The sequence below is a fragment of the Lactuca serriola genome, chromosome 4 (assembly GCF_051521515.1).
Source record: "Lactuca serriola cultivar US96UC23 chromosome 4, Lser_US96UC23_V15, whole genome shotgun sequence".
NCBI classification, from domain to species: Eukaryota; Viridiplantae; Streptophyta; class Magnoliopsida; order Asterales; family Asteraceae; genus Lactuca; species Lactuca serriola.
In genome coordinates, this window is record NC_136411.1 from 67,172,694 (window position 1) to 67,184,005 (window position 11,312).

General features: G+C 32.7%; 1 long non-coding RNA gene across 1 annotated transcript; it reads right to left on the reverse strand.

The window, feature by feature from the left end:
- Positions 1-6,901: 6,901 nt before the first annotated feature.
- On the reverse strand, positions 6,902-9,607 carry LOC145101784 (uncharacterized). Its single transcript, XR_013705815.1, has 2 exons — positions 8,026-9,607; positions 6,902-7,265 (listed from the first exon to the last, which is right to left on the reverse strand). It is a non-coding gene; the product is annotated as an uncharacterized LOC145101784 (long non-coding RNA).
- Positions 9,608-11,312: the final 1,705 nt, after the last annotated feature.

The window sequence follows — 11,312 nt, forward strand, 5'->3', positions numbered from 1 at the left end:
ACAGTGCAATATAACTGTAATTGATTTCCTGTTAAATCTAAAAAGAGTTTCAGTTTGAAATTGGTTTATGAAACAAATCCGTTTCAACCATTATTGTTTCAAATTAAAGAATAAAGACCATGTTAATTTCTAGATAACAGAATTTAATTTGGTAAATCGCAAACTTACAAAACAATTAAGAGATGATCATGAAAATGATCACGTTCAATAAATAGCAATCACAATATGGCAACATTTTAACAAAAAAAAAAAAAAAAAAAAAAAATGGCCACCATTTTCACAAGAACAATATTTTCCGTCTACAAAGTAGTTTTGAACTCCATGTCTTCTCAACTTTCTCTTTGTTTTATACCCTTTTGGTATTCCATCTTTCTTTTTTTATGAGGTTACTAGGTTATAATATGTGGAATCTATGGTTGACAAAATAAAATAACATAAAAAATGTAATCATTAATCATAATTTTGCATACATTTACTTTTAAACATACCTAGGATATGGTTAGCGATCTTCCATTTATCCTCTAGATGGTAGTTCATTGGCAAACAATAGTCAGATTTTCCATTATCCTGGTTTTTCTCTTACAACCTCCCAAACATTGTATTAAATATAAAATTTCTCAACTACAACCACATGATTAGAGTTCTATAAAAGTCGGATCTTCCTTTCAGCCTAGTTTTCCCTTCCATTCATTGTATAATCGACTGGAATCACTCGTCTCAACGTTCATCAATACAACATCCCTTTGATTTTTTGGTATTAAATAATCAAGTAGATTAACATACCATGGTGTTAGAAATCAAAGAAAATTAGCATATCTTCATTGCTTCTTTATATATTTATTAACAATTTTATACTTTCGACATTTGATACCCATATCATACTTGTATGATTTTAAATAAAAGTGATAAATGTAAGATAAAACAACACGCTTTCATTTATATGTGTACTATAGCATCCTACTTTCATTATGTCATATTACATCATTCTACTTTCATTTTTTTCCTTATTAATGCATTGTGTTATTAAAAATCAATTCAATCATAGCATTGTGCTTTCAATTCCTTTTTCTCCTTAGGACATTAAACTTTAAGAAATCAACAATTTTTTTTATTTGGATGGCATTACTATAATTGGGTAGATTATCTTAAGGCAAAATTTTGCAAAAATAAAAGTATGACGTAATGCAGACAAATTGACAATTACATTTGTTGCTTTTTTGCATTTACACCTACAATGTATAATGCTTACAAGTGTAGTATATAGAACACATACCATAAGGCCGGGACCCAAAAAATCAAGGAACTCATTCTCACCAGACAATTTGATATTGTTGGTGGCGACCAAGTTGCAGCCAAAGTCATTTGGCAGATAAATAAAAAATGAATCAAGTAGTATTGTTAATGATTGGATATAACAAAAAAAAAATCATAAACTTTATAATCAATACCATACACAAAAGTAGGACATGTTGCTACTGTTTCAATGCACTATTTTAAGTTCCAACATTTGAATTTAGAATCTACAATAAAAAAATAACAAGTTTAAAGTTTAACATAAAACACAAAATAACATATTTCAACATCTCAAAATGAAACATAATTTAAGGTGAACGCAAAATAAAGCTTCTCAGTTAACTTTTCGGTTATTAGTTGAGCATTATAAAGTTCTTGAAGCTCCATCATTTGTTGTTTACAGAGTTAGAATATCACTATTGCTTAAAGTTATTCACCAGAAATCAGAAAACAATTGTGAATTATATGTCTAGATTATACCTTTCCCATGGATTTATAATCAAGTTCCATATATTCTATTTTTTTCCAACCATTTCATGCATCAAAATCAAAGAAAACATAAAAGATCACACAAACTTCAATATTGATCGCTAATATCTAAGTGTTTTAACTTTAGGGTTATTAAACCGGTGAATAAATATCTGATCAACTTAAAATCAGTTTTTTAATAAAAGCAACAAAAAACTAACCAAAAAATGCATTGACAATGATCATATTCAACTTCGTTTATTATAAAGAAAAAAAAACCGAGAAATACCTGATGAGAAAAACATGAGAAATGTGGAAAGAGAGTGATGTTGAAGAAAAGTATCAAAGAACCTCTCGTATAAATTTGAAGTCCTCGAATCTTTGCCAAAGAAAAAAAGGAGCATACAATATTCAGTTCAAATATTACATCTAAGGGTGGAAAAAAAGACCACAATAATGAAATTGGGAAAAGAAGAAACCACCTGTATGTTCAATTACTTCTCCAAATCAATATCAAAACCCTAAATATAAAGAAAGAAGTGAGATTTGGGGAGCCGAGAATTAGGGATTTCAAAATCGAGTCTCATGAAAAGAAGTAGATACATCGAATTGACAAAGTTGTTACCTATAATATTCAGATGCAATTGATGGTAATCCCAAAATATTAAGAATTTGTTACCTGGGATAGATTGATAGTATTTGGAAGCAGGAATAAAATCTTAAAACTAATTTGCTGATTAATAGGAGACACTTGACCCTCTTTTGGGCCACATACCCAATTACTCATTGATTTGTGTTTTTTCCTATAGTCCATGATCACTATTATAGCATGAAAGAGCATAAATTTGTACTCTCACTTTTCAAGATTATATCAACCAGGATATATGCAACCTCAATAGCATAAGACAACTAAAGTGCAGACATTTGAAGAAAGAGGTCAAAATATTTAAGCTTTCATGCTTTCTTTTTACTAGTTTCTGGTTATGGTTCTCAATTTAAATTTTAAAGCATGGTTAAAAATTCAAACTGATTCGTACATTCTTGTTAGGAGATGGATGTATATGGCCCTGTCCAATACCATGCTCTTATGTTAGTGTTAAGATTCTTCCACATGTAACTGATATAATTTATGTATTTAACTAGAAGCCATTCAAATGAATACATATTATTACCAGGATGCATCATAGGGAACTTGAGAAAAGTCAAGAACATTGAAAGTAAATTTTATCAGTAAACCAGAGATGTCAATTCAAACCCAATCCATAGAGTTTATCAGATTTAAAAGCTTCCTTTTTTCAAAGGTATCTGTAAATAAAAAAACTAGTGTTTAACTATGTTTCAATGCCTAGAGTCTGTTAACACTTGTACCTCATTAACAGAACCCTTAAGATCAAAAATCTCACATGATGGGTGAAGTTTCTTGACAGCTACTGTATTGTTACTGTGTAGTGTGGCTTTGTACACATTACAATATCCTCTGGTCCAAACACATTAAGCATCACCAAAATCATTTATTGCATTCACGATTGCATCATAAACTAACCTTCCATCTAAACTTGTTATGGAGAAGTAATAAGTCACTTGTTTCGGTGGAGATGTTTTTTTGTTTTTTAAAATACCCCATAAGAGAGAGCATAATTACAAATAGGTCATTAATCTTCTTCAATTTGATTTGCACAAAGTTTTAGTCATGTAACACAAGGGAACCGAACATGTGAACTCATTGTCAGGCAGTTTGATATTAATCATACTAGAAAAACTAGTAAAAGCATTAGGAATAAAACCAATAAGCCTTGATCTTTCTTCAAATCGTTTGGTTTGGTTGGGGATATCCGAAGGAGTTTGGTAAGATTAAAAGAATGTTGTATTTATAACCAACTTTCAGGTACAATGAAAGTGGATCACTGCATTTTTTTCCTCTGTCTACATAAATTGAAAGATGCACATATCTATGACTTGAATCGCAGTAATACAAGCTCCTTGAAAAAATCCAATCTGAGATTGGTAAACTAGGCTAACTTATGAAACTTGATTTGCGAACGTTGGATCTGTGTAGATGATTTGGTATTAACCTTAATGCTTTTACAAGTTTGCCTAGTGGGTTAATATCGACCTGTCTTAAAATGACTTCACTTCATACAAGGTAATCCAGGTTTGCGCAAGTGATTCATGACTATAACTTTGTGCAAATCATATTACCAAGAAAGGCGATGATTATTCTCCATAACAAGTTTTGATGGAAGAATAGTCTATGGAAATCTTGAAAGCAATGAATAATTTCGAAAAACTTACTGTATTGGGACCGGAGGATATGGTATGCAACCACAGATATACTGATGTTGTAAACGAACGAAGAAGATAAACCAGGGGTGAACCTTAATCGCAGATGAACCCTAATCGCAAAACTCAGGGGAAGATGAACCCTAATCGCCGACACAAATCTTATATAAAAAAATCTTCCCCACCCACCCTTCGCTTTGCCCTATCTGTTCACGGTGTGCGGATACGAGAGACGCTTTTGGGTATTTTCACAAAACTATATAATTGGTCCTTGTAGTTTCTAAAAAGTCTTACTTTCAGAACAAAATTGAAAAACACTACCCTTCCAGTCCTTGTGGTTTTTAAACGTGGCGTAATTCGTTCTTTTAGAAACACCCTAAATTATTTCATTATTAAAAGACATTTTTACCCCGTTTTGTCTCTTTCCAACTTTATCATTTTACCGTCAAACGAAATTAGTGAAAACTAAAAAGTTACTCTCTCAACTTTTCAGGGAAATTTACCCGTGTCGAAAATTATCTTACATAAACAGGAATTTGATATATAGATAATAGTAGATAATAAAAAGTGTAAGTTGTTACACGATAATATTACATAACAACAGAAAATATAATAGTTGGTGACAAAAAATGTAAATGAGTGCATAGATAGTAGTGGAGGTGCGTCAACGATCTTTAAATGTGTTTTGAGGAGTGTTGTTCAGAAAGACAAATAGAAACAAAAGATAGAAGGATATTCATTTTTTCAATTAGTATATATAATAATATAAACTATAGGACCTTTTCTATTTTAAAAAGAAAAAAAAAAGAACCCTAAAACTCAATACTAATAAGGATGGCAAAAATCTTCATACCCAATGGGAACCCGAAACCCGCACCCGTTTTGACTGGGGAATCCCCAGGTTGACCGGGGATGGGGAATACTCGAATAAAAAAAGTGGGGATAGGGATAGGGATGGGGATTCCCTTAATCCCCGACCCTGGACCCGCCCCCGACATATATTAATATATAAAAATAATACAAAACATATATTTATAGTATAATTTATAATACATAAAATTTGATCTAAGTAACCTAACTCGTTAGTAATTACTTGGTTGAAATTATACTTTTTGCTTTTTCTTTTATCTAATTTAAACTCGTGTATATATTTTTTTTCTCTTTGGTTGATCTATTTTACCTTAAATATCAATCTGATAATTTTTTTTACTTGATTTTTGATGTATGTATTTAAATTTGGTAGAAAATTTATTTATATTTTTTCTGCAATTTATGAGTACTTATATATTTTATAAAATCTTTAAACTTATGCTGGTAAAATTGAAATATAGAGTTTTTTCTTACGTAAAAGTTTGCATGTTAAAAGAGAAAAAAAATCCTCGTTTCCCCGTTGGGGATCCCCAGTCCCCGTTGGGGGTGGGGATGGGGATGGGGATGGGGATTGGAATGAGGATTCGGGGATGGAGATGGGGATTGGGGTCCCATGTGTTCCTCGGCCCCGTTGCCATCTCTAAATACTAACATGATATCTACTTCTCAATTACCTCCAAGCTACCCACGAAACCCATCCTTCACTGCTCACTCCAACTCTGGCAATCATATACTCTAATAAATTGAAACACAAAGGCACATAGATCGAAGCAAAATTGATTCCAAAATCCAACAAACCTAGATCTCAAGAGAAAAAATGATTCTACTTGTTATTAGGATTGTATGTATCCATGGACAACCAAAATCTGATTAAAATCACATCTTAAAAACAAAAACAAACTCATCGATTTATCGTTTGCATTCATGAATATAACCAAAATCCACCAAATCTAGATCTCAAGAACAAAAACAAACCCAGATGTCAAGAACAACCCCCATTGATCACTCAGTTTGTTCAATGTTTCAAGATGGCGAAGACAACCCCATTGAGGATTCAAAACGACAAAAGAATATTCAATGAGGAAATTGATTACCAAGTAGGTTTCAAGGTTTCTAAATACATTTTTTGGTTTCTTATTGTTTTGATGCAAATAGCCAATACTTGATGAAAATTCAAACAAGAAATTAAGTTTGTCATCAAGGGTTCTTATACTTTTGTATTGGATGAAGTCAATTGGAAATGGGGGGTCGATGTGATGTGCTGGTCAACAAGAAGGATATAAGTATGTCGGCAGTGGGGTTGTAAATAGCATTTGGCAGTGTGGAAGGTTGTGGGAGGGTAAACAATGGGTGCCAGAGAAAATTAAGGAGTTAGGGCTCTGACTTGATTTTTTTTTTTATTTGCTTAATCGTCCATGTAGTTTATATTCTTACCGATTTAGTTTATGAGCAACATAATAAAGTTGGAAAAAGACAAAATGGGGGTAAAAATGTCATTCTATACTAACTTAAAAGGTTAGTTATTAACGATGTTAGACACAAGGACTACATTTGCAACAATCAAAAACCGCAAGGGCCAACTATGTTTGGTTTTCCAACATTGTCCTAAAAGTGGACTTTTTAGAAAACATTGGGAATGCCATTTTGTAAAAAAAATGTTGTAAAACTATAAAAATAATTCATAATTCATGTGGTATTTTTTTATAAAAAGATATTTCTTACCTAAATAACCCATGATGAGTTTTGCTATGATTTTCATCACTTCTCAATATAACATAACTATTTTACGCTTTTTATATATACACACACAGTAGCTTTTTATATATACACACACAGTAGGTAAGTTATGAGGCCTGTGGAGGGTCAATTGGGCATTTCTTTCACTATTTTGTGAATGTTTGAAGAAATTTAAATATATGGTCATTATGGGTAAGGAGATCTTAGTGTGTTATTATTAGTAGTAAAGAACCAAGTATGTTGCTATTAATAGTATGGAATAAAAGTGCATTGCTATTATTTGTAAGCAAATGAAATTACATTGCTATTAAAGGTTAAAAAAAAAAAACTAAAAAAAAAAAATTAAATAAAAGAAACTAAAAGTACACTGTTATTATTTGTAATTCATGATTTCTAATAGCTCTATAATGAAATTCAATGTACCTAGACCAGTTGTCTATGTAATTAACATTGACAAGCCTGGAGAATTTTCTGATGAATAACAAACAGTGGTGAGTGGGAAAATTATGGCAAAGAAAGACACCATGACTTCCATGTTTCATTCAAAGTCACCCAAAACCAAATGAGGGCAGATTAGTCTTGAAAAAGGTTCTTCAAATGCAACAACCTTTCAAGTCCTGCAAAAGATATAAAGTTACAACATAGGCATCAAATTCCCTGCTATAAATGGGTCGATTGTTTCAAGCATATAATTTCCTAAAAAGATAACAATTAAAAGTATGATGCTATAGTTGGGTTAAATTTTCTAGGTAAAATGCCGTACTAAGAAAACAATTGAAAGTACAATGTTATAATTCAGTAAATTTTTCGAAGTAAAATGCCATACCAAGAAAAAAAATTGAAAGTAAATTACATATTCAGTCACTAAGTAATAGCTGATTATTGCAATCTTGGTGCCAAAATGTTTTCTCCTGCAACTTTGGTCCTTATTTGAAGTTCTTATAACGTTTTTGACCCATATCCAAGTAAAATTCCTATTTTTGGTCCTATGTATATCGATTTTTGCACTTTTGGTCCCAAAAATGTAGTTATTACATTTGGAAGAAAGACTAAAAACGTTACAAAAACCTCGAAATAAGGGCCAAATTGCAAGAGAAAACTTTTTGGGGACAAAACTGAACAAATCAGATGTACTCAGGGGCCAAAGATGTAATTTACTCTATACATAAATAAATACTAATGATAAAACGAAAAAACAGATATGAGCTCCAATGTTATCAATCCAAGCCTTGCGCACGAGGCGGGATTATTAACAATTAGAGCATGCACTTGAGGTTGGCTTTGTGGGGTCACAGCAGGGTGTTTCTGAAATATATAAAATAGAAAAAGAGTAACTCACAAAATTTAAAATAAAAACGTCATTTAAAATATTTGTACCAGAGTGTAACTTTTTGCACATTTAGAATCTTGGTCCCACTAAGGTTGTCTCGAGACACATCAATATGTTGGGCAGTTTGGGCAACCCAAAATCAGAAATATGTGCCTCATAATCATAATCAAGAAGGTGCTCAACCATGATGCATATAAAGCCAAATCATTAGCAACAGCCTTTATAAAATTGAAACTTGTCAACCAATTCAATTCTTTAGCTAATATAAAAGGTACTTAAGATTGATCCAAGGCTTTCTTTTTACATGTATTCGTAAATTAAATATGAGTTATAGGCATCGGAGCAATATCCATAGAGTTTAGCTATGTTTTGATACCTCATGTTTGTTTATGATTCTACCTCATTAAGGAAACCTTTATCGATCAACATTCTCGGATGATGAGTGGAACTTCTTGACAGCTACTACATTGTTGGTTTGTAGTGTGGCTTTGTACACATTACCATAAACAACACGAAAATCATTCGTTGCCTTCATGATATCATCATAGACTACTCTTCCATCAATCAAATTGTCATAGAGAAATAATCATCATCTATTCCATCCAATGGTTCCTATCTTTCGTTGTTGATAAGTAATGAGGTCATATGTTAATAAACCAGATAAAATCACCCCGATAAGTGGGTGCATAATTACAAAGAAGAGCCTATGATGAACGGGATCACTTTTTATCTTCACAATTTGATCTGCACAAAGTTTTAACCCTATAAAATTTTCACACAAACCTGGTTGCCTTGTATAGATGCATACACAATGTTAGCACAAGGGAGAACCAATCACCTTATTAGGTAACTGTAATCGGTCAATCCCACTAGGAAACGATTTTGCAAACTTTGAACTTATACCATCTCATGTGAGCAAACTCTGAGATAACTAAGATTTCCAAGTTAACCTAATCGTTAGAGTTATAAAGTCAAGTCAACTACAGAGTTTTTGGATGCGTCCATAAAAGTAATCCAGGTTTTGTATGGAAATGTTACAGTGCAAACCAAATTATGACAAGAAAAATGATATATTTCATCATAAGCTCATCCTTGTAATTGTGCGATCTACTATCGGGCAGTTTTACTTGGTTTATTCACGTATGGCCCCATTGCTTACAGGGTGAATCCTAATCGGAGGAATCCAAGGAGAGATGAACCCTAAGCGCAGAGATTTGGAAGAGGAGTCGTTGCCGGAAGAAGATCGTCGTACGGTAAGAGGGGTAATTGGAAGGAGGTCGTCGACGGATCGTTGCGATGAAAGCAGAAAGCACCATCGTCTCTTTTGTGTGAACGAAAGAGAGGGGAAAATATTGGAAAAGGATAGGGTTTGGTGTGCGAGAGCATCGTCCTACTAAGGTATCCGGTATCCTTACGACATATAGACGCTTGAAAACAATTTCATTGTCTTTCACAGCCAACCAACTATACGGTATCCTTACGACATATAGACGCTTGAAAACAATTTCATAGCCCTTTCACAACCAACCAACTATACTTTGGGACGGTGTTTACCACTTCTCAACCAACCCACTATACTTTGGGGATGGTGTTCACTAGTGAACAACCAATAAAGAAGAGAGAGATAGACACAATGCCTTTAGTGATCTTCCGTGGTAGCCACCACTTCACAAGACACTCACTATATATTAGGGTGGTGTTCACTAACACCCCGCTTTTGAGTATCACTTAACGAAAGAAGAGAACGGAAGTGAGAGGATTTGGAAGGAAAGAAGAGAAGTTTGGGTGCTCCCTAGTTTTTTTTTTTTTTTTGAAGAGAAGAGATGAAGAGAACAGATTTGGAAGGATTTGTACCGTTCCAAACTTTCCTCCCAAAATGGGCAGAATTAAAGAGAAAGAAAACGCCTGGAAGATAAAAGGTTACATTATGAAGAAAATACCCTTTAGCCTAATAATAAAAGGATATGTTCCCTGATTCTACCTGATTGATCAGCTTTTGCCTCGTCTTCTTCTCTGTTACAAACACAGGTAACCAATTTCTTCTTATTTTGTTCTTTTTTTTCTGTCTTCTATTCTACCTGTGTTTCAAAGAGACTGTCATCTTATCTAATGTATATTCCTAAATGATGACATAATTTTAAGCAGTCAGGGTTTAGTAATTTGAATTTCAAAAAGGTTCAGGTAAAACTGAGCTAATTTACTTTAGACAGTGTCATAGTGTAATTTGGTATATTTTACTTGTTTTCTACTCGATGTGCAATTTGGTATATTTTACAATAATGATACATTGTTTTGATTGTTAATGTCCCAACTTTAAAGATGATGTAAAATTCTAGATTTCAAAGGTTGATATTCAACATTGATCATTATAATGGGTACATAGAATGACAGAATAGAAGTGGGTAATCAGATTTGTTATATCAATGTCACATTTAGAAATAGCAAGTTATCAACGGTTGTCACAAGTTTTATATCCATAATCAGGAAAAAAAGTGGTCCCATATTCTTGTAGATCTTATTATCCTTGTGAATTGTTTGGTATTTGTAGTTGTCACAAGTTTTATATCCATAATCATTCATTACTACATGTAGCCTATAAGTATGAATATTTTTAAAGCATTAAGTTTGTATCAATAGGGTCTTAATAAATATTCTCACTTTAGAAAAAAGTTTGTATCAGTGGGGTCTTAATAAATATTCTCTAATTGAAGCTAATTACATGTTATTTTTATCAGAATGGTTGTTTTGCCCTTGGATTACATGTTATTCTTAACAACGAGTAGGTGCTTCCATAGAGTATTACGATCGATTATAGCAATAGAAGGTCTTTATATTCAGCAACCTACAGGGGATGTTGTCCCGAGAGAAATTCAAGAAAGTAGGAGATTTTATTCTTTTTTCAAGGATTGTATAGGGGCAATAGATGGAACACATGTTCGTGTCCATGTGCCTAATAGAGATGCCCCTAGATACCGTGGTCGTAAGGGATACCCGACAATAAATGTATTAGTTGCTTGTACATTTGATTTGAAGTTTACGTATGTGTTAACGGGTTGGGAGGGTACTGCATCAGACTCGAGAATAATAAAGAACGCATTTACTAGAAATGATAAACTACTAATTCCATCAGGTAATTTATTAAACCAATGTAATTTCAATATCTAATATTTTTCAATAATATTGATTAAGCTCTTTATAGGTAAATATTGTTTAGTAGATGGGGGTTTGCCTCATACGAATAAACTAATGACGTCATATAGAGGTGTTAGATATCATTTAAAAGAGTACTCCATGCGTGGTCCACTAAATTCTAAAGAGTTGTTTAATCTTCGTC